The sequence below is a fragment of the Leptosomus discolor genome, chromosome 15 (genome assembly GCF_034619465.1).
Source record: "Leptosomus discolor isolate bLepDis1 chromosome 15, bLepDis1.hap2, whole genome shotgun sequence".
NCBI classification, from domain to species: Eukaryota; Metazoa; Chordata; class Aves; order Leptosomiformes; family Leptosomidae; genus Leptosomus; species Leptosomus discolor.
Genome location: NC_141405.1, coordinates 874,920 through 897,487, shown reverse-complemented (window position 1 = coordinate 897,487; position 22,568 = coordinate 874,920). Strand labels below are relative to the sequence as shown.

General features: G+C 45.8%; 1 protein-coding gene across 1 annotated transcript in view; it reads right to left on the bottom strand.

Annotated features, from left to right (window-relative positions):
• Positions 1–22,568, bottom strand: part of RAB11FIP4 (RAB11 family interacting protein 4) — a 124,097-nt gene that overhangs the window by 14,001 nt on the left and 87,528 nt on the right. The window lies entirely within an intron of this gene.

Sequence of the window (22,568 nt, the reverse complement as noted above, 5' to 3'; positions counted from 1 at the left end):
TAAGTCTAACAGTTTACTCTTGTCTTTGAGGATGGGCAAAAATATAGAAGGTGAAAAAACAGAGTTGGCAGGTGTTAAAACATTTACAGTACGTTTAACGATCAGAGGACTGGAACACCTCCCCTGTGAGGACAGGCTGAGAGAGTTGGGGTTGTTCAGCCTGGAGAAGAGAAAGCTCCGGGCAGACATTATAGCGGCCTTCCAGTACTTAAAGGGGGCTACAGGAAAGATGAGGCAATCTCTTTAGCAGGGCCTGTTGTGATAGGAGAGGGAGTAATGGTTTTAAACTAAAAGAGGGTAGATTTAGACTAGATATAAGGAAGGAATTTTTTACAATGAGGGTGGTGAAGCACTGGCACAGGCTGCCCAGAGAGGTGGTAGAAGCCCCATCCCTGGAAACATTCAAGGCCAGGTTCAACGATGGGGCTCTGAGCAACCTGATCTAGTTAAAGGTGTCCCTGCTCACTGCAGAGGGGTTGGACTAGATGGCCTTTAAACGTCCCTTCCAACCCAGCCTATTCCATGATTCTGTGATTGTAAGTCTTGCTGACAATCAAAGATACAAGAGAGCAGGAAAAAAAAAAAGCCAAAGCCATTTGTTCCCATTTCCTGGAACCATGTCTTGATTAAGTCTCAACTAAAATAAGACGTCATTCTCATTACTGTAACACTTTGCTCTTGCTGTTCATTCCCTCCCTTCCCTTCTTGCCCCATGAACACTCACAATAGCCAAGACAAGCTGTTTCTATCTGCTTGTCCCTGAGGGACAAATAAAAATTCTTAATCGAAAAAATAAAGCTTAAGATTTTACTCTGTCCTTTGATATGCAGCAACACAATACTGCTTTGACAATTCCCATCCAGCGTGACACAAATAACTCATGACTCCAGAGCGAGTCCTGCAAATGCTCTGACTCAGAGCTCCACTCCGAAGCTCACCTGCAAGCTCCACAGGCAGCTTTACCATTGAACTATTGCCAGCAAGTTAAGATAATCACGCATTTAAGGCTTAGTTCTCTGGCACAAGTAATGAAGCATTTCATTCATGGATACACCTCATAGTTAGGCCCAGCTGTCAACCTGCCCAGCTGCATCCCCAGGAATCCCAAGGCACTGGCAGCCTGGAACCATTGCAAGCACCAGCTGCCCTTCTGGCGAGCACATGCTGTTACAGTGGCACTGCTTGCAGCAGCACAGCTTCAAGTCAACCCCCTTAGCCTCTGGATGCTCCTGTGCTGGAGCCACAGACACTTAAACCCCCTTTTACAGAACTAGTGATGTTCTATGCTGATGACATTAAGTTTTCTCAGTGCCTTTTTCACCTCAACATGAGAAGAGTCAGCCAGAAGCTGTGGCTTTTTTAAGATTTGCAGAAACTGGTACTAGCAATGCTGGTCTCACATTTCATTTCTTTCTGAAAAACCAATTTATAGGACTGTGAAAACTCCCAGCACACCGAGGTTTAAGAAATTCAAAACAACCCCAGCTTTTCAAACCTAGTTAACTAATGAACATGCAAGCAGTCAAAAGGATGGCTTTACCTGCACTGTTTCAATCTCTAGGTACATACTCAGAGCAGATATCTGGATATTTTCTAGCTGAGCTTTCAACAGGTCTTCCAGATATGGAAGTAATATCAGCGAGACACTTCAGCACTACACAATAACAAGCACACGTGTGTATGCCTTCTCCCACTTTTCCGTGTCAGCCTTACTAAGCCTGAAACTTTCCTTAGGTACCACTTCAAGAGGTGTCCAAAAGGACATATTCTTGGTCTGTGCCATGTAATATTTATTGAAGCCATGCGGCCTCATGCAATCAAATTTATAGCTCTGAGACACAGCACCTTCAGCACGGCCACAACCCCTCATCTGCAGGGAGCTGGTGGTTTGGCAGGTCAGACACCAGCTGTGGAATCTGTCCTGGCCTGCTATAGCCCCAGGTTCTTCAGCACACCTTCTGACCTGCACTTTGCATCCTCAGAAGCAAGCAGGAATAGGGACGCTGTTGCCCTCTGCAACGTACCTTGGGATCTACAAACAGACAGCACAAGCAATAAGACCTTTTTAGCAGGCATTGAAAAAATAAAGATTGTTAGGTTTCTAAATCCTTCAGGCATCCTCAGCCTCACACAGTTAAGACCAATTAAGATGTTTCAGAAGTATCCAGGAGTGTTTGTTTATCTAACATTTCCCCAAAGTTTCCTCCTGAATGCTCAGCCCTACAGGCACAGAGCTCCTGTTTCTCTTAAAAAGTTTAATGCAATAAAGCCCTGACTGCTGTTACGGAATTGCACCAGCTGGTAAAAGTCTGATCCAGGAGGGAAAGAGAGAGAGGCACGGAGCACACAGTGGGTCCCTGAAGTAGGAGTTCACAAATCAAGGGAGGAAAGGAAGAAACAGCTCTTGCACAGTCCTACCTCCCAATTAGCACATCTTTGTCAGAGCTCTTGGAGAAGTCTCTGCTTAGGCAAGTTTTTACAGCACGAAAACCTCACTGGTATTAAACAAATTAACACAACAAAGTAAAGGGCAAGAAGATCATGAAAGACTCCCTTTTTGTTCCCTGTAGGTAACACCACGTATTTGCTTTTTCTAATAATAGCAGCCTAGATGCTCTTCAAAAAAAGGTCCATTACCAATTAAATGTGCAGTGTCATCTATAAGGGCTAAGGGCTCACTTTTCTTTCCTGTCACTTTCTGGCAACCTAACCTTCACATATTTACTTGTACTAGAGTACTGATCTACAGCTACAGCACAGACTGCACTGTACCCATCCTGGTCAGTACCAAGTAGTCTTTTTCGAAGTATAATTGCTCTGCTCCTAAACTTTCACTTCTAAGCCCCGTGAAAAGAAAAGAAGAAAAGAAATGAGCTTTTGGAGGCAATGACCCATCATAAGCCTGAACACCTGCTTTACAGCTTCTGAAATGCCGCACTGCAAGACTTGGAACCCCTCCTGGAAGCTGGTCCTCCCTTCTGACCCCATCCTTGAGCTGTGGGGAGCCCAGGGACTGATGAGGACCGGATAAACAAAGAACATGGCCCAGCCAAGCTCCTGTGAGGAGTTCCCCCTCAACTGCCCTCCGCTGCTTCTTCACAGTGGGGAAAGCGGATGCCACACCGCACACCACCTCCCAGGCTGCCAGCCCCCCTCTTCTCCGCAAATCTGGCGCCTGCCCCGCAGACCTGCGCAAACAAAGCGGATGTTTAGGAAGCACGTCAGGCTGCTCTTCCGAGTACCTGCAGCCAAATCACACACTGGAGACCCTAGCCCTTTCAAAGCAAGCAGCACGACAAACAATCCTGCCAGGGAGGCTCAGCTCCAGCAGCTGCATCAGCTGCTTATTCATGCTTTTAAGTGCTCAAGGTCCACCTACAATCAGTGCTAGAGATCCCTGTTGCAGCAAGACATAGAGAAACTAAGGTCAGTGACAGCCACTGTGCTGAAGCCTACATGACTGTTTTCTGTGGGTAGAAACTACACGCTTAGTTATTAAGCTTTAAGAGCCATGGGGTGGGGAATCACTACACCCCTAATAACGCAGGGTTTCCAGACACAAGAACACCTCTGACGTGCAGCACATAAATCCTGTAAAGCACAGGACTTGGATAACACCATCGAGGCGTCTCTTCAGGTCCCTCGGTGAAACCAGCTTTCAGGGCAACTGTCACAATTGCACATTTATTGTTTTGCCTAAATGACCAGTAGAAGAAAGTAGACAAAGCACCTTTAAAACAACTAATACAGGTTAAGAAAGCTACTACAAGAAATGAGAACTGGGGCACGTCACTAGTAAACAACATATAGGTGTCCATACCTTACTGACTAAAGCTATAATATATTTGAAGCTGTAATTGTTCAGTGATCACAGTTTCTCACAGGACCATACTTTCAATGATGCCATCTAGCACAAGCTGCTTACAGACCGCACCTAAGGAAATTAAACTCCTAAAAACCAGAAAAATAAAAGAGAAAAGAAAAATAAAAAGAAAAGCCTGACTGCACAGCCTAACCTCTCAAATTATTCCTTCATAGTTAGGTATCTACAGTACTTCATGTACCAAATTAGAGGTTGGCAAGAACAAATGTTATTCAGGTAGCTTTACAAGAGCTAACTTGAGTTTAAACAGTATGTTGAGGATTAGGAGACACTTCTATCCTGAGTCATTTGTTTCCAGAGTACACGCCATTAGCCAAAACCAGTAAGAGAAGAATGAGGTTCTGACGACCTGACTATGAATCACTGCGTTTCTCATTCTGCTAGGCAGTTCCCTTCTTTGTTGGGTGAGTCAAAAGAGATGAAGTTGCTGCTTATGATCTTGGAAGATTCACATTAAAAAAAAAAAACCCAACAAATGTTAAAATAGCTGCGGGTAGCTTTAAAGCAGTAAGTACTTTGCACTTTATCTAATCTGATGCTCAAGATAACTCCAAGTGCTTCACAGGCAGTCGGCCAGACGTTTGTATAGCAACTGTTGAATATTCAGCAACAGTTTGCTCTATAGAAGCACCTGCTGCCCGAAGATCCAAGGCCACTTCACAGAAACTAATGAATTCCCTTCCTCGAAAGAGGCAATTGTGTGGCTGCATTGAAGCCAAATGAGTAAGCACAGCCTGCCTTTGCACAGCCACCCCAAACAGAAGCAGGAGCCAGAAGACTGTGATTCCATGGATTCCTTCTGATCCTTGTGGGGCAGGAAAGTGGCGTCAGCATTAGCTGGGTCTGGGAATACAGCTCTGCCTTGCTCTGCAGTGACCTGGCTGGGCTTTCCCGGGTTGGAAGCAATCCCTAAAATATGCACATAAAGCAGCTGAAAGCTAGTAACTTGGCTGACAGACAGGCTACATGACAGGCCTAGATCAATACACTCATGCTGAAGAGCAAGCCTAGTTAAAATTCGCTCCCATCACAGCCAAATCACCAGCACTCCTGACATTTAGACAGCCTCCCAGTATTCCAGAGGAGACAGGGATGAAAAGAAGATCCAAGTCTCCCACCACTGAGCAACTTGATTAGCAAGAGCTGGAACCATCACACATGACCAGAAACAAGAAATGCCACATGGATGTCAGCCATGGCACTTCCCTCACCAGGATCACCCCCTGCCATGCACCCACCCGACAGGCTCGGTCTGCTAGCAGCGGGTCAGATGCAAGTCTGAGTCCCTGCACTCTCCCCATCTGGTTTCTTCCCAGCAAAAGCACAGGAAAAGTCACACCACCACAACTGGAAGGGAAAAGGAGCCACGTGGAAGTGTGCCAGGCTTGGCGGTCTCAGATGAAATGTTAGTTACTGTTGCATGTCCACCATAGAAAAAATACAGGCTCCCTCATCTTTATTTAAGCAGCCACTGCATTGGAAGGTAAGTATTCTCTTAATTACTGGGTCACAAAGAAGGGTGTGAAGCATTTCTCACCGATGTGTTGTAGAAACACACCACTCCTCTACAAACATTTGCATATTTACACCAAGTGGGCTATGAACTTTACACAGATTCTCCCCCAACATATTTCCTTTCCTTTTCAGTTGTCAGGCAGAGGTGGGGAGATGCTGATCTGCCCTTTGATCTGACTGGGAGCCCGAGAACCTACGTAAGAGGAAAATACAGAAGCGCTGAGACCACACTTCTGCAGCTGTGTCCACGAGGAAGCTGAGCGAGCGACGGCCAACTCTCACCCACGTAGCTGCGGGCGAGCCCAGGGCAGAGCAGGGGCTGCCACGCGCAGCGACGTGGCTTGCAGGTAGGTTGATGGGGGAGGGAGGAAGTCACAGAAACTGCTTCCGCCTCCTGCCGCAGCATGGAAGAACACCAAGTCTCCCCACGTAGCTGGGAGTTTAAAATCTCTCCGAGTTCAAGATCAGCGTGCAGAGCGTGGTTATTTTACCAAGCTGTTCAAATAAGAAGCTATTTTAGGGCCACAAGTTAGTTTGTTCAACGCAATAGCTTCCTCTGACTGTTTAGTTACTCAAATCTAATATTTGAAGCTCAGTTTAAGGCAAGCTTCACACACTGCTGCTGTGGGTATTGGAAGGGACTTCTAGGGGCAAGTTTATTCCTAAAATCCAAATCTAGGCTCAAGCGCTGGACAGCATCCTGGAAAGCTGGCGAAGGGTTCCAAGACAGAGGGCAAGCGATGCCTGTGCTGCAGCGCACTACCAGCCTCTGCTTCCTTCCCAAGGTAACACCTGTATCTCGTACAATCATGCAATTCAAGGACAACAGGTTTTGACTGAAAGACCAATCCTCAGCTTCTGGGCTGTTCACGCTGAACCACACGAGCAGAGGGCACAGAGGTTCTGAAAGGCTGCTTTGTGCTCTGGATAGGAAGTTCAAACTGATGTGTCTTTTCCAAGGCCAAGGAAAAAGGCAGCATGCAGCCTGGAGCCAGCCAGGGAGCGGCAGGAGCCAGGAGTGTTTACACTCTGCTACCTGTCACTTTAATTGACCGTAATAGACATGCCAGACCTTGTCATGCACAGAGTCTAGATCCAAGCACGCTTTTCACAGGTCACTGCTTATGCTCTGGAAGCCTTAACATTAAAAGACTTTAGCAGATTGCTAATTTGATCCTCTAAAGAAAGTTTAAAGAAAAAAAAAAGGCTCTTTCCCATCACTTTGAAGTTGTGTCCCATCACTCCCTGGGCTGCTTCCCACTACTGGACTATCATAGGGTCATCAGCCATCACTAGATAACTGCTTAAAACAAGGAGCACCCCTTTGCAGAAGAAAGAAACATCTCAGTCTGCAGCGTTAGAAACAAGAGTACATTCCCTTCACCTTCAGTGTGGATGGAGCCAGCACATCAACCACGGAGCTCAAAATAAAACCCACCAGACTGTTTGGCACCTTGTTCCAACACCGATCAGGGCACTTTTAGCTCTGAGCTGTAAGCCAGTTTCCATTCTCTCACATACCTAGAAAAAGCGATGTGAATGGCACCATGCTGGTATACCATGAGGATGTCACAAACATCACTCAGGAACTCCTAAGGTGTCCATTCCAGTAAGAGCGGGAACGAGACCTAATTATCTGAAAAAGTCTCTGGTAACATTTCTAGCGTGAAATGTTTTTGACTGTGCAAGCTGCCAGACCTCTGCAGACTGGTTCCACTGCCCTTCCCACATAGAAAACTGCTGGGACAGCCCACAGCAGGTACCCCCTGCCACCCCCTCCTCCAGGGCAAGGCACCCAGATCAGGCAGCTGTATGTTGAAATGACCTGTGGTCGACTCAGCATCGCCTCTGAAGCATGCACAGCGGTGCTGCAGCCCTTGGTTTAAAAAAAGCTGGTATACAACTGGAAAAAAAATTATTCATCATATTTGTCTAAAAAGATCTGCAGAGCAGATAACGAATGTGACATAATTAACCCTCTTGAGAAACCTTTGCCTTGAAATGAGACAATCTCTATTTTTAAAGTCAGAACAGCAGTAACAGGGAGGGAGGACAGAAAACGTCAAAACTCTTGTTTTCTAGGACTGATGCTCAGTCCTGCCCCTGTTAAACTTGCCCCTTTGGGCCATGGGGCCAGCGAAGGCAGCTCTAGTACATCGCAGGCAGTAGCATTATGTTGGCACTGGCAGTTGGTGACAAAATTATGAAGACTGCTGCGCCCTGGGTGCCACACAGCCAACCGCAGGCCAGATGTCACAACGGTCCTCATGCACAGGAAACAGAGCTGCAGTTCGTAGTTAAAGGCACTCCAAAGACACCCCAGTATAGATCAGCCTCAAGACCAAGGGTCAGAGGTAAGGTCAGATCAGGTTATTTGGAGGCAATACCACAAGCAAACGTCTATACCACGTCAAAGAGAGCTGGAGACTGCTTGCAAAGAAATGTCTTTATTTTAAGCCTAAAGCATAGTCCAGCACTCGCTTCTCAGTCCAGTTCCCTAATTAACCAAGTCTGTAAGTTACAAGATGCTCTTTGCAACTGGTGTTTGATGCTCAGGAGACAGCTGAGCTTACATGCTAACTTGCTTTCCTTGACAAGCCTCAAGGTCACTCAGTCAGTAAATAGCAAAAAAAACTTGCATCATACTTGCCTGTGTGTGCAGCAGGCACATGGCTGAAGAGCTCCCTGAGCAGACCTAGTGCTGCTCCAGACCATGGCTGGGCAAGGAGGAGGGTACTCCTGGTACCTCCAGGACTAACAATAGGCACAAACAGCGTGAAGAATGGGAAGAAGCTGTCCCAGGCAGGAACAGTTCTGTCTACGTCTAAGCTAATTATTTACAGGAGCCCTGGTCTAACGCCCTTCCCCTAAAGCATTTGGAAACTATAATATTTGCATTTCTTTTCTATACTACTGCAAGTCCGGCCTCGAGCAAAGACAAGGAAATAAAGACATTTAAAGAAAAGCAAAGCAAAAAAGATTTTTGCCTCACGAATTGTACTTTTGTCTTCCCACCCACCCGGGTTAGATTACACTGCAGTCTCCAGAGGGGAGGAATGATTAGGGAATGGGAGCAATTTCAGACCCCAAGAGGTAGAGAAACATCTCGAGTTTCCCCAGCACAGTAAGAAATCCATCCATGCTTGATGATGAGCAGTTTACGTTGGCAAGCAGGGGGAACACATTAAGGATGTGGCTTTGCTCTAGTTTATATGGAAACACTTCCCAGAGCTCATTGGTCAGTCTGAATGCAGACAAGCCTAAAAATTAATTTACTTTATGTTTAAGAAATACTGAAGTAGCTCTGAAGAGCTCTTCATTATGAGGAGGAAGCAGCTCCAGGACCTTGGCGGCTTGTCAGCTGGTGGCTAGGCAAACCACAGGTTAAGGCATCTCTGCTGCAGGAATAACTGGAATTGCAGCCTTTATCCAGCAAAGTTTGCAAGCACCGATTTTTAAAAACGTTCAGTCTTTCCATCTATTTATAAAAGGCATTTTATTTATTTCTAAAGAAAGGCTCTCATATACCTGCTCTTTTATTCTCTTACAATGAAGTGAACACACTTAATTGTAGAAGGGCTGCGAAGCACATCATAGCACTCAACACATGACAAACACAAATTAAGAACCCAGTGATGATAAACTCTGGCACAGCCAACAAACTGCATTTTTTCACTTACACGGTAAAATACAAAACATGGCTTATTTTAGAGTTTACAGCTATGCGTAGGCAGGATATGTTTCTACCCTTGAACCTGCACAGACAAAACAGATAGGGACCAAGTAGAAATCATTTATAACAACATTAGTTTGCACGCTGAAAACAAGGTTCAAAGCAGAACCATATCCAGAGACCCGTACTACTAACCAGCAGCATTAGCTGCAACAGAGTGCCCAAAGCACCATTTTATGTTGTCAGAAAGCACTTACAGAGCCTGTCTTATGTTCGCTGCAGTGATCAACCTAAATGACTACAAAAAGAACAAAAGGAATCAAATTATTACGCTGCAATTCAGAATTTAAGGGGTCAGCTACCCAAACATGGCAAGCATTTGAGAATATTAATGTTCAGATCACGGTTAATTCAGCAGCAACCCATGATTAGTTTTATAACCATTTTAAATACTTCACTAGGGCACTGTATCCAAAAGACTGAAAGAGTTAAGATCAAGGTATGCTCAACACATGTAACAGGACTGGTTAATCAATAACTGAAGTAAAGCTATTCCATTCCTCTTGCTATTTTGGCATGAAAGTGTTTTGTTTTGCAAGCTTTGCACATGGCTAAGATCCCCCAACCACCGTGGCAATAAAAGCCCTGAAAAGGCAACCACAGCTGAGAAACATCTGCATGTCAGGTGGCTTCTGGGAGACTAGCTGCTGTTTGCTTTTATTCTTCAAATAACAAAGTCAAATGAAGCCCACTAAAAGAGGTTTTAAAACTGCTTGAAGGCTACCATAGCTAGCATCAGGAACAGCTCAAGCTCCTCTCAGTTTGGGCAGATGCTGCCAAACAGCCAGCAGAAATTCCACTGTCTCCTTCTGTACCCAGCTGTGTGAATAATATTCCACACCACTGCACCTATCTGGTGGTGACACCATGTTATCCCCCCTCCCCAAAAATCAGATGGGCCACGGGCAGAAAAATCACTCGCATCGCCAACAAGTTCACATTTCTCAGTGAGAACCAAGAAACGATTAGGGATGGCAATCCGGTCCCATCACTGGAGAGCAACCCCACATTCAGCACGCCATCTGATTGGAATAAGACTACTTTGAACAGCAGCAGCTACGTTAGCATATCAAAAGAGATCGAAAGAATCACAGATTATACTGGTATAAGGGCTTGAGTAAGGTACCAAGACGCCCACATTCAGGGAGCATGTTCTGAACCTGTTTCAGAAGTGCTCTCTCATCTGTCCCTCCTCCTTAACGTAAGTAGTTGAATTAGCCAGTTAACATGAGGATAAATCATTATCTGTGCCCCTAAAGCCACTAACCTTGTAAATCTGCCAGAACGAATGAAGATTATTGCTACTATCAAAGTAGCAACATCAAACTGCCACCCAAAACACAGCACTATCATGGCACAGAGCGAGGAGAGTGTTTGCCTGCCCTGGGATCTCTGCCATAGGTCACTTCTGCATAACAGAAATGCACAATCGCCTATCTCCATTTCAGAGACACGACAAACAACTCCAGACCAAGAACTGTTAATATCTCCTACGCTCCCACCGCTGAAAGCTTCAGAGGACGATCTCTGCTGTGAACTGCTTTCTTACGCTGCCAAGCACCTATAACACAGGCCCAACTCTACTCAATTCATCAGCAGCAGGACCACTTCACCGACCGCGCTAGGGCAACACAGGTCCCACATGAGAGCTACATACAAGGCCTGTAGTTAAGAAGTGACTGTCGTGACAGCCACATACTAACCACAAATCATTTTTTCCTGGCTATGTCACCAACATCCCAGAGCCAGCAGATGCATTCAGAACCACAGCTGGGTATTAAAACCATACAACAATAAGTAATGGCAATCCAAACACATCACCAGTGCCACAGGCAATAATTACAGAACAACCCCTTTGCTTGCATTCGCCCTTAAAAAGTGCTCTTTTATCCTCTTCCCCTTTTAAAGGTTTAAAGCCCAGAGACTCTGCCATCTCCAGGTGACAGACCCGAGTGCTGCACCAGGCTCGGCTATGCAGGAAGACACCTCCTTCTTCCCCCGACACCCCCGTTTCACCCTGCATGGCTGCCGACACAGCCCCACACGGTTTTGCGTTCTCCTCGTCTAAGAGTATTTGCCAGAGCTCTCCAGGACCTGCACACTCCCACCAGCAAGTCCAACCCTTCAGCGTACGCGACTCCGGAGTGGAAAACCCCTCCCTAGGCAAACAAGAAAGAAAAAAACCCAGCAGGGTTTCGCTCTACCTGCGTATTCCCCGGATTTCAAAACGCCGATACCGCAGCACACAGGATGCTCTTCCTCCTCCTTGACCCACCCCACCACCCCCGACCCTACGCGCACCAAACCAGTGAGACCATTCCAGAACACCCACATCGTCCAGCTGCCTGTGGATGCGTGTCCCCCCCCCCCCGCTGCACCGCATGGAGCCGAGCAGCCCCACGCATCCCCCCCCCCCCTCCCCTTCCCCTCACGCCGCAGCCCCCGGTGCGGGCTCCCGCTCTGCCCCTCCGGGGCAGAGCGGGAGCCCGCACCGGGGGCTGCGGCGTGGAAACCCCCAACACCGCCGCCAAACTTCCTCCTCACCCCGCACGAAGAACACCGGCTGCCTCCCGCCTTCCGCGCCGCCGGTACCTGGCCCGGAGCCGGGAGGACGCCGCCGTCCCCACGCCCCGTCCCCGCCCGTAGAAGGGGCGGGCGGGTGGCGCGGCCCCGCTCGTCCCGCCCCGTGGGTTGCTAAGGCGACGCGGAGGGTCCGGTGCACCCCCCACCCCCCCTCACCCCACCCCCCCCGGTCTTTCCTTCCCGTTTTCGGGGGCGAACAGCACCTTCTTGCGGGGTGGGGAAGCTGCAAGGAGCTCATCTGCCGCGCCCACGGAGGGGTTGGATGGATTTGGGGTTTCTGACGCCTCGTTAAAGTGAAAGGGCTTCCCTGGAGGACGGGGCCCCCGGGGATGGGGGGTCCCTGGATGGGGACACCAGGGTTCACTGCGGGTCGACGTGCCTGGTGTGCCCGCGTTTGTACAACTGGGTGACGATAAAATGCATGTACGGGTTCTCCGTGACGGTGGTGCCAGTCTAAAACACCCTCAGTGCGCTACAAAGCAAAACAGATGTCTGTTTTGAACTTGATTTTAATCCCTTTAGTTACAAGATAAAGAAAAGCAAAACAGAAAGGCTGAGAACACTCACGCTGACTTCGTTATTTTAAATTCACTTCGCAGAAGTTGTGTAACTTCCTTTTTTACAACGCCTCAGAATTGTGTTTACTGTGCTGTCTGTGGTAATAAAGAAAAAAATTAAATAAAATCAGTTTCCGTGGCTTTCCAGCAGAGAACTTGGAGGACGGTATTCAAATAAACATTTTCTGCAAAACTCCTGTCCAGGAGCCAAACCCTGCCCTTACCCACTGTCACAGCTTTCACTGGAGTGTTATACACAGAAGGAAACACCGTCCTGCAGGATTCAGCCAACAGACGAGCACCTCCCTCCCAACCATAATGGTACTGAAAGACTTGGAAAAGGAAAGAAGCCCCAGTCGTGACCCTGCCATTGGATCCGGCCATATTCCAAACCCCGTTTTTAAAGGTAACTTTGGGTATTTCAAGAGAGTTACATAAAGCTGTTCAGGGCATACTTCAGTAACAGCGCTCATACACGGTTACAGAGATGCTGACTGAAAGATCATTTAAGTACTTTACACTTCTATCCTCAAATCTTTCGGACTTTACCGTGTTCAAAGACAGGGCGTTTTCTGGAGAGCAGAGAGGCCCAGGAGTAACTTGGAGCAGAGGACAAGGAAAATCATAAGAAAACAGACCAAAGTGGGCAGTGACGAGCCCACCGGCTCATGCTGCGCTCAAACCCAGCCTAACGTTGCACGTCCCAGGTATTGCCTGAGCCTGTCCTCATTTTCATCACAGCCAGTGACTTCTAAGTGTAAAACATTGTTGTTCAAAAGGCAAAAGAAAAGCAAAAGAAATTCACTAGCCTCAATTCTTACATGCAAAGCTTAAAGCAATTCACTGAACTTCATCCTTCACTGAGTTCATCGAAAGAAAATGAAAACTCCCTCTCTGCTGAAGAGAGCAGCATTGGAAGGGTGGAGGATGCCTTAGGTTTAGTGTTATAAAGTGTAACAGCCCCAGCGGACAGCGAAGTGCACCTTCAGCCAACACACACTCCATCTCGGAGTCAGCAGGGCAGGTCTCAGGGCAGGTCCCAGCACACGCGTGGCACCCAGCAGACCTGGGCTCCCTGCGGTGGCAGCAGGGCTCCGGAGCCTTCGTGTTGGGGAGCTCTCCCGGGAAGCTGAGCAGAAGCTGATAATGAACGGTGTAAGAGGGATCAAAACCACCTCCCAGGCATCCTTCTATTCATTAATCTAAATTAACAGGAAGGCAATTTTTACAAGACAGATCTGGGGACAGACAGCTTCACTGCTTATTAAATGGACACTTCTAAAATTTGCTGTTCCTTTCAGTATTCATTTCGAAAGAGACAGTTGTACGTCAAGGGTTAGTTGCAGAATAAATAACAACGATAAATAAAATAATTACTTGCACAGTATATTTTTGAATGGTTTCCTGAAAGATGCAAGTAAGAAGCATTTGCATTGTTACACTGATCAGGCAGTATTACAGCACATTGTGAAACGGTTCCTGATACTTACAGAATGATTAGCCAACACAGCCCTACTTTCAATAGCTTGTGATAAGCAAAATGTAAAATAAATGTTCAACAGATAAAGCAACAACAGTGAAAACTAGCACAATACTAGAGATGTTAAGAACATAAGCACAACTGTTTGGCACACCTGCTAAACGTATTGCTCACAACGCTACCAAGGGCTTTGCCACTTACTACACAGGAATAACTGAGAAAGCACAAATGTCTCATTGATAGAAGTGTTCCTCAGTAAAGGTCCTAGAAAATGTACAGGTTTAAAACAATCACTTCTTATTAAGGAATAACTGTATTAAAACTTTATTAAGTAATAACCACAGCTATAATACAGGCCCATTTCTCACTTCATTAAAGCTAAGTCTAATCAAGTGGAGATTGTTACAGGCTGGTTTTCATCTCCATTGAGACAAACCCCTTATTTTTTACATATTTCATGGTAAAGTGATTCTATTTAATATGACTTATGATTTGTTTCCTGCAAAGGGAAAAGCAGAGCCCACTGTCATGGCTGAGGGAGGGCAGGTGCCATCAGGGCCTTCTCTTGGAGGAATGAGAACTACAGCTGGAGTGACACAGACCTTTAACTGCTCCATGCCTAAGGGCAGCGAGGGCGAGGAGGACGGGCTGCATGTCTGCGTGAAATGCCCAGGACAGCAGCTTCCACTTGGTAAGACTGGCAGCCGCAACTCAAACGAGTCAGCGCCACAGAAGGAGATGTTGCATGGTACATTTTTCCGATCTGAGATTGGAGGTCTATTCTCTTGTCATGATTTCAGGCAGCCGAGGAATCTGTGCAGGTTAGTAATAGCTTGGATGATGACAGATGTTGAAATACGCTCCAGGCTTCACGCTTAGTTTGTGTGAACAGGATCTGCACACTGAGACTCTCGTGAGCGTGGAATTTTCTGACTCCATCAATAGCAGACTTTCTGCTTTTCAGAGGAAAGCCGTACAATGGCAGATGTGTTCCTCCAGTACCATAATAGCTGGCCCCTGGAAACGGCAGGGCATTCCCTCACATTCGGTTCCCATCTTAATTCACCTTGTTTTTTCCTAAATCCTGTCTGCCACACACCTACTTGTCCATAGCAGTATTTGCAAAGTGCGTGTAATCTTAAATCCTGCCCAGGTTCTGAGGTTAGGATAGTGACCACACCTTTCTGTTAATGGAGAGCAGACCTTTATCCCCATTACCACAGGAAAGAAAAGAGATGGCTACACTGGCAAAAGGATGCTTAGTACTGCTAGATCCCAGAGGTGAATAATGCTAAACATCCTGAAAAAAGTGCTTACAGAAGCATGCCAGAAGAAATTTGGGCAAAATATTCCTATTTGGATGCTTAGAGGAAGATTGCTAAATACGTAGCTGAGTGCCTAAATCACAATCACTGCTGACTTCCAGCAGCAGCCAGAGGGCCTGCCGAAACCAGGGTCTCCTGGCCAGGGAACACAGGGCAGGGTACGCTGTTGAAAGGGCTTACGGCAGGGCAACCTGCTGATCCTGCACAAAGCACCGCGATTTCTTCTGGAGCAATTCTGAACAAAGGCTGGCACCTCCTCTGCTGTTCCAGAGGCAGAATCCTTCCTCTCAATCTCACTAACACATCGCTCACAGGCTAGTCACCCTAATGACAAGAAACTGGAGCTGAAATGTGAAGAACAGAGACTAATTAATAATGAAGATAATGAGATCACCAGAACGTATATACCAAACCCAGGTCTTAATTATCTCATGAAAACTGGCAACTCCAATCATGCTTCAAGGGCCTTTAATCATACTCTCTCTGATGAATATTGGTGACTATTTTGCACAGATACTTATGTAAAAATACCTTTTGTGTGGGTTTTCCCCTACAATAATAGCCAGCCAAGTCACTACTGCACGTAACTGTGCTGCTTCAAAATGAGATATTGCAGACTAGTAATTACAGCTGGTCTGATCTTCATCTCATCTACTCTCATCTTATTTTGGAGTGCCTCCTTTGAAGCAAATGCAATGAGGCTGGTGTGAATTAGTGCAGTATTATTATGAATCCCTTTTATTATGACAGAACAAACCAAGAATGATCCTAATTAAGCTAGTTTCTGCAGAAACACAGGGAGCACAAAGTCCCTGCCCCGAAGATCTTACAATCAAGAAAGGCAAAGATAGACTTTGAGGTAGGGAAAAGGGGACAGGGGGAGTGCAGAATAAACTCTCGCAACCAGCAATTTGTTCCCATGACTTGTGTGAAGGGGAAGTCAGGAGGAGGCTAAGATGGGATGAACAGCAGAAAAGTGTGGAGCTGCTGAACTGAAGACTGTAATGGGGGAAGAAGCAGGCTGCATTTACAGCAGAGCCCTTTTAGAGCTTTCTGCAGTTTCCTCCCTGCATCCCTGGATGGGGTGAGGAGGTCAGCTCCAAACTACAGCTGCATGGGAACATTGCTCTGGGGGAGCAGGCTCAGCTCAACCCCGGCTCCCACTCCCAAGAAACAAGACCCCAAGTGTCTGCAGAGAGGCTTATCTTAACAAGTAAGGAAGCAGCTCTTCAGACTCTACACCATGGGGCAGACCATGGGGGTCTGCTCTCCCTATGATCCCCTTTAACATTAATAAGCGCCGAGTGCTTGCTTGTACACTGTCCTCAGGAATATGGCAGGCAGCCTGGCAGATCAAACACTACGGGTCAAACGAAGGGCTCGCAAAAGAAGGTCTCTGCTCAGACAAGAGCACTGAAGGCAGGATGGGGCTGGCTGAGGGCCCATTAGCGTCAGTTCCTTGGGTCTATAATGAAGATGGACCTAACTCTACAGCATGCAATTATAGGATAAAGACATTTCAGGGGACTTACCCATTGCCCTCTCTAGAGATAAGCAACTTGCAACCTCTTTGCCATCAGTAGGTTACATTTCGGTTGCTTAATGAGGCTGCACTGGGAGAGATTTTCTGTGTTCCTTTCCAAAAGCCTGAGGGACAGTAAGTCAAGAACTGCGAATCCAAAGGCCACGTTATGGAACAGGATACGCATGCCTCTCTGAAAAGCAGTTTATTTTGTGCTCATCACTGCAACTGTATCATGAGGTTTTACACATCAAGCTCTGAAGGTCTCATAATAGTAGCTGTGAATCCAGCACCTTTGCCAAAAGCATTACCAAAATAGGCCAGGCACAAAATCTATTCTATTTAGCCTTCATCAAAATGCCCAATAATAAAAAAATAAAATAAAACAACAGGTTACATGAGCAAATTCAACTGAAAAAATATGTAGCCTGTCCTTTAGAAATAGACTGGGAGGACTGTGCAGACTGAGGGCATGCACACCTTCACTTCACAGATAAGAGCACAGAGGACAGCAAGAAAGTGTGAGCATCCCTGAGCCACCTCAGAGCTTAAACCAACCACGTTGCTCCAAAAAGACACAAACACATTTTACTCAGCTGCCTCTGCTGTGGCAAATTAACTCCGCTCCTCCGTGACAGTAGGCTGTACTGCCTGGTTTAGCAGCCGGCCAGCAGTTAGGCAAGCCTGGAGATGCGGATGGAGGAGGGGTTTCTCACAGCCCCTCTGACAGATGCGTAGCTCTGCTGGATTCTGCTTTGTATGGTCTGCCAAACACAGGCTGCTGGGTGAAGAACACACCTTTTGGTAGTTTCGGCTCTGAGCATGTGTTCAGGACATGGTTTTAAGCTTTTAGCCCCTAGTCTGTATAACATAACTTATTAGCAGAGGAAAGGAAAGAAAAAAAATCAGCTTGCCAGGACAAGAATAATTCATGCTCACCAGTGGCTAATATTTCTCACATGGCTAACAGCAAGGTTGCAGAGCAGAGCATCCTGAAGCAATGAAAAGCCTGTACTGAGCTCACGGGCGGAACTTCACTTTGGTCCTATTGCTTGTTTGCATTAACATTTTTCTTTAATCACACAATCACACGCTATTTCCCACTGGTCAGGATTTGTTCAGGACACAGGCTGGATGGTGCTCAGTTTATCAGCAACTATTCAATATCTGCTTTAGTCTCCTTGATCAAAGTGTAGCTTCATGTCTTATTTATGGCTACTACTAACAGTCTGCTCTGTAGACAGAACTATTTATTTCCCCCCAAGCTTTGCTGTGGTGTTCATCACTCTGACATCTGAGTGCTTTGCAAAGATTAATTTGTCTTCATAAAGCCTCTTCAAAATGAGAGAAGACGGTATTCCCATTTTGCAGATCAGGAGCTCCTGCATAGACAGATTGAGGTCAAACATTTCCACTCATGATAGGTCCTAATATGATATGTCTCAGATCTAAATTTTTTTAGATATCTTCAAAAATAATGCCAAAACAAAAATCTTCTATTTGGTGTGTTAAAATAGAGCTCTGACTGGCTCCTTATGAAGTCAGGTATTACAAGAACAGGAGAGGAATAGGAACTGTAAATGCTGGTCACCAGAAATAAGGATGAAAGCTTACCGACTGCCAGTCTCAGGAATACTGAAAACCAACACAGACAACCCATGTGAATATAAAACACATTATGAGCCTTCAATGAAGCAGCAAAATACACCCTGAAAAACTACACACATAGGAATTTTTCTTCGCAGTTTACAACACAGGACCAAATCCTGAGAGCACAGGATAGGTAGGAGGAATTGCAGGTTCTCTCCACTTCTTGCGGTCTGGCCCATTAAGCATGGACAAACCCAGAAAGCTTTGTAGTGTAGAAGGCCACCCTGGGAAGGAAGGCTTTTGTTTTATTAGTGTGTTAAAAGCATCTGTGGATCAAATGTGCCAGTATCACTTTACAGCATGAAAACGCTGCCCAGGGGACTCTCAAGACTCATCTTTTCAAACACTGATACCTCTTTGTCAGTTTTAATAAAAGGCAGCTACAAAAACAAAGTGGGCCATGTGGTCTCAATGAAGCAGAGACCGTGGCAATCAATAACAGAAACAATCTGCACTTACTTGCTGGGAGAATTTGCTTTTAGCAGCAACATCTATATAACAAGACATCACTCAAGACCTCCCTTCGATTCTTCCTGGGACAATAAGCCCACTGTGCCCAAAGCACATCTGTGCTTATGGAGATTTGCAAATCCAGGACAGTGTTTAGACTGATAACATGACCATGCAACATATGATAATGGACCAGTGCTTGCAGGATTTTTGATCTTCCCTCTTCTGTCCTAAAATGGACACTTTTCTGCCTCAAAAGATAACTTCTCTGAAAAAAACGTTATTTTTTTTAATGCAACATAGACATTATTTTCCGCTGCATTTCATGGTCTTTTTCACAGAAGGCCACAGAAGTACCCTTCTGGCTATGCACATGGCTCTGCCTAATACAAGCTCCTGTCTCCAGCCCTGGTTTTTAGCAGATGAAGGAGGTAGGTGTACAGTTAGGAAAGACAACGAAACTTGGGGAGAGGAGGGACATGGAAGCTAGAAGAAAGCCTTTTTCATTTGTTATCCCTGAAAGACACCAAACAATGCTACAGCAAATGCTTTTTAGTTGAGACTCCTGATACATCTCAGGTCCCCAGATTGTATATGATTTAGAGCATTTAAATTACATTGCACTTAAAGTTCTGTTTGTTTGGAGAATTGCAGCTGAGGCCATTAACCTTCTCTGTCTTATCAATCCAGTGCCATCTCCATGCACATGCACTCACTGCACATATCTAGTAAGTGGGGCTCCTTAAACAGAGCTAGGCATCTAGCCAAATGCCACCAACGGGCTGTCACCAGGGAAAACACACCTGTCAGGAGTAAGGCGGCCTTGACTCAGGCCCCTGGCACTGACAGCTGTGCTCTCTCCATCAAGGCTAAGTAGGGAGCTGTTTGACAGAGGGACGAGAAGGTTATGAAGTGCATGAGCTGAACTGCTTGCTGTGTTGGATCATTTTCACAAGATTAAGCTGGTGTGGATCTGCCTGCATCAAGGGGCTCAGGGACTCTGCTGTCTTACAGTGATCTGCAACCTCTTACAGTGCCAGTGCCGAGCAATGCAGCGCCATGGCATCTTCCACTGTCACCTGTGGCTGCACAGTGACAGCACAGTGTGACAGACCCCAACATCCCAGCCCCTTGCAGTCCCTTGGTCACAACAGGGACAAGAGAGACACGAACTGGTCCATTTTCTGTGATTCTGCACTTTGCATTCCTGATCTTTCACTTTTTGGCAGAGTCCTGGCTCTTCACTTCACCAAATGAGGAACCAGATGTTTTCAGTTCCTTCTGCCTGAGAGACACTGCAACATTTGTGAGCAGAGGAGCTGGCTTGTCAGGTTAAGCACGTTTCAGAAACTAATGTTAATAAAATCACCTCCGTCTAATTTGCAGCTGCTGCAAATTTGTATATGCCTGGTTCGGGATTAATTTTGGGTTTAGGATCTTGGGTCATACATAAAGTCAGGAATAGGCTCAACCATTCGTTCTATCCAGAAAGAGAATTTTCATTCTTGGATATGGCTAAAAAATAGCAACCACCAAAATATTAACATATGGATAGAAACCCCACGCTACTTTCCATAAATAATGCCTACAAAGCATTTCAGAGGCATGGCTGGATATTACAGAGAGAAGTCCAATCTCAGTAAGAAATAGACAGATTTTAATTTAAAAGTCACACATGGACAGTCTTATCAGCTGAAACATGAATTGCATTCTAGCCTTAACGACTCAGTATAGACATCAAAATGATACTATTTCCAACCTGGACCATCCCTAGCACATTCCTTTACCTCTGTGATTTGTGGTTCCTATTCACCACCCGTTTGCACTCATACTGAAATCTAGCAAGCCAGGTGCTTCCATCAGCTCTGCACCATAGTAGGAATATAGAGCAAGTCAATTTTGTGTAGCACCAGAGAATGACCACTCAACACTTTCCATTACATTTAATTTTGGTGGATTTTAATCTTGTCCCTAAGAGACAGGAGCTGCTAGTCACTTCTGGTTTGGGTTTTTTGCAACTCACAGACGCATAATAAGGAGAGAATCAGTGGAAAGAGAGAAAGAAAACAAGATTTTTGCATGGTGAAAGTGGTGCTTTGCGAAACATTCATTCACACCTCCAGCGAGAAAAAACCAGAGAATAAAAAAGATACATGCAGAAAACTTTTTTTGCCAAATATTGCGACCAGAACGATGCCCTCTTCCTCTGTGCCACCCTTGCCCAGCTGTCAGATCCCTTTCTCAGTATTTTATTCTGGTATCAGCCAAGAGCCAAATTCAAGGCTCCCTGGGGGCACAGCACTGCACTGTGATAAGCCAGCTGTGTGAAAACCAGGAGCTAAGTCAACAGAGTTCAGGGAACATCAAGAGAGTGAGCAGAAAAGGGGATTTACTTAGAAATGGAGCATCTATGAACAACCAGTTCTTCATAGGGACTAATGGACTTGCCTTGCTCCCCAGGTATTTTTACTCCAAAGGTAGATGAAAAGGCTTAGAAAACTCTGTCTTGATACTACAGCAAAGAGCTCTACATGGGCTACGGCAAACTAGCCACCTAATGCAGAGATGAGAAAGCAACAGGGACTTTTCTTGTACAGTCATTTCGTGTTCTACCCTTTGCTCTGGCCCAGCCAACTAGAGACAGAGCCTCTCAGGACACAAAAAGCCCAAGATCCCAGACCACAAGACATAAAAACATTTCTGTGCACTGATTGCCTCCTCACAATAACCTCATTATCACAGCTGTCAATCAACAGGACAAACCAGTCACTAGCATGGGAACTACTGATAAGAGATGCTCACCCTCAAATGCATTCGCTGCCTGGAACAACACAAGCGATGGCAGCTTTAATACAGCAACAGGCTCCTCAAAGCCAGAGTGGCAGTCTGTGTCCTGTCTCTTCACTGCAAAGGATGGGTCACATGAAGAGATTCCCTTTGGCTCTGTGTCACGCTACTGGGGCTGCAGCGTACAGCCCCTTCAATTCCATACCGAACTATCACTCGTACGGAGATAATTGTTTAAAAAACTAGATGCACACACTGTCATTTAGATTTACGTCCCACAATGCTGACATCCTGTGATCAGCTTGAAAAAATCTAAGAGCCTTTTCCCTTACAGATTTCCCAGCATATCAATCTTGTATCCACTTGATATCCCCCCTATCCAAAACCTGAGTATTATTAATGACTCACCTGGCACGATACCTCTCCGGCTTTTACTGATAAAGGGTGGCTATACTCCTAACCATCCCAATATAAGGCTGGATTCATGACCCATGTCCAGTTCTGATCTCAGTATTCCTCAGCCACTGTTCAAGACAGTGGTATAACCTGAACAAGTGAAGTGTTTTTAACAAATTTCAGAAAAACTCTGTCATCATTTTAAAATCAACTGAAAAAATCTTTCCCAAGGCGCCTGAACCAGAAACTGTAACAGATGGACTCAGAGGGCTTTTTTAATATCAGCTATTAATAAGTACAAATGTTCACGATGACAAATGCAATGTATTTTTAGGCTGTACTGGGATATTAGCATGGTCTTCATCAGCACTTTTTGTCAAACTTCCCGCTCTGACACAAAATCACAAAACTCTAGCTGTGAAGCTAGTGTTTGTCTAAATATACACACACACAATCACAAGCTTCTTCCAGCCTCATGTTCCTGTTTCAGAGTAACGTCTGTAAGCACTGGTGCCGGTCTGACTACCTGCAAGATGTGTCTGTCCATCTACTTTGCCTTATTCCTCCCTCAGCACCCAAGAATATTTTTATAACTGTGATTGTTCAACGATTGCAGCTTAGTCAACCTGGAATAACTCTAGTGTAAATCAACTCAGAATCAGGCTTTGCTATTGAAAAGAATGGATT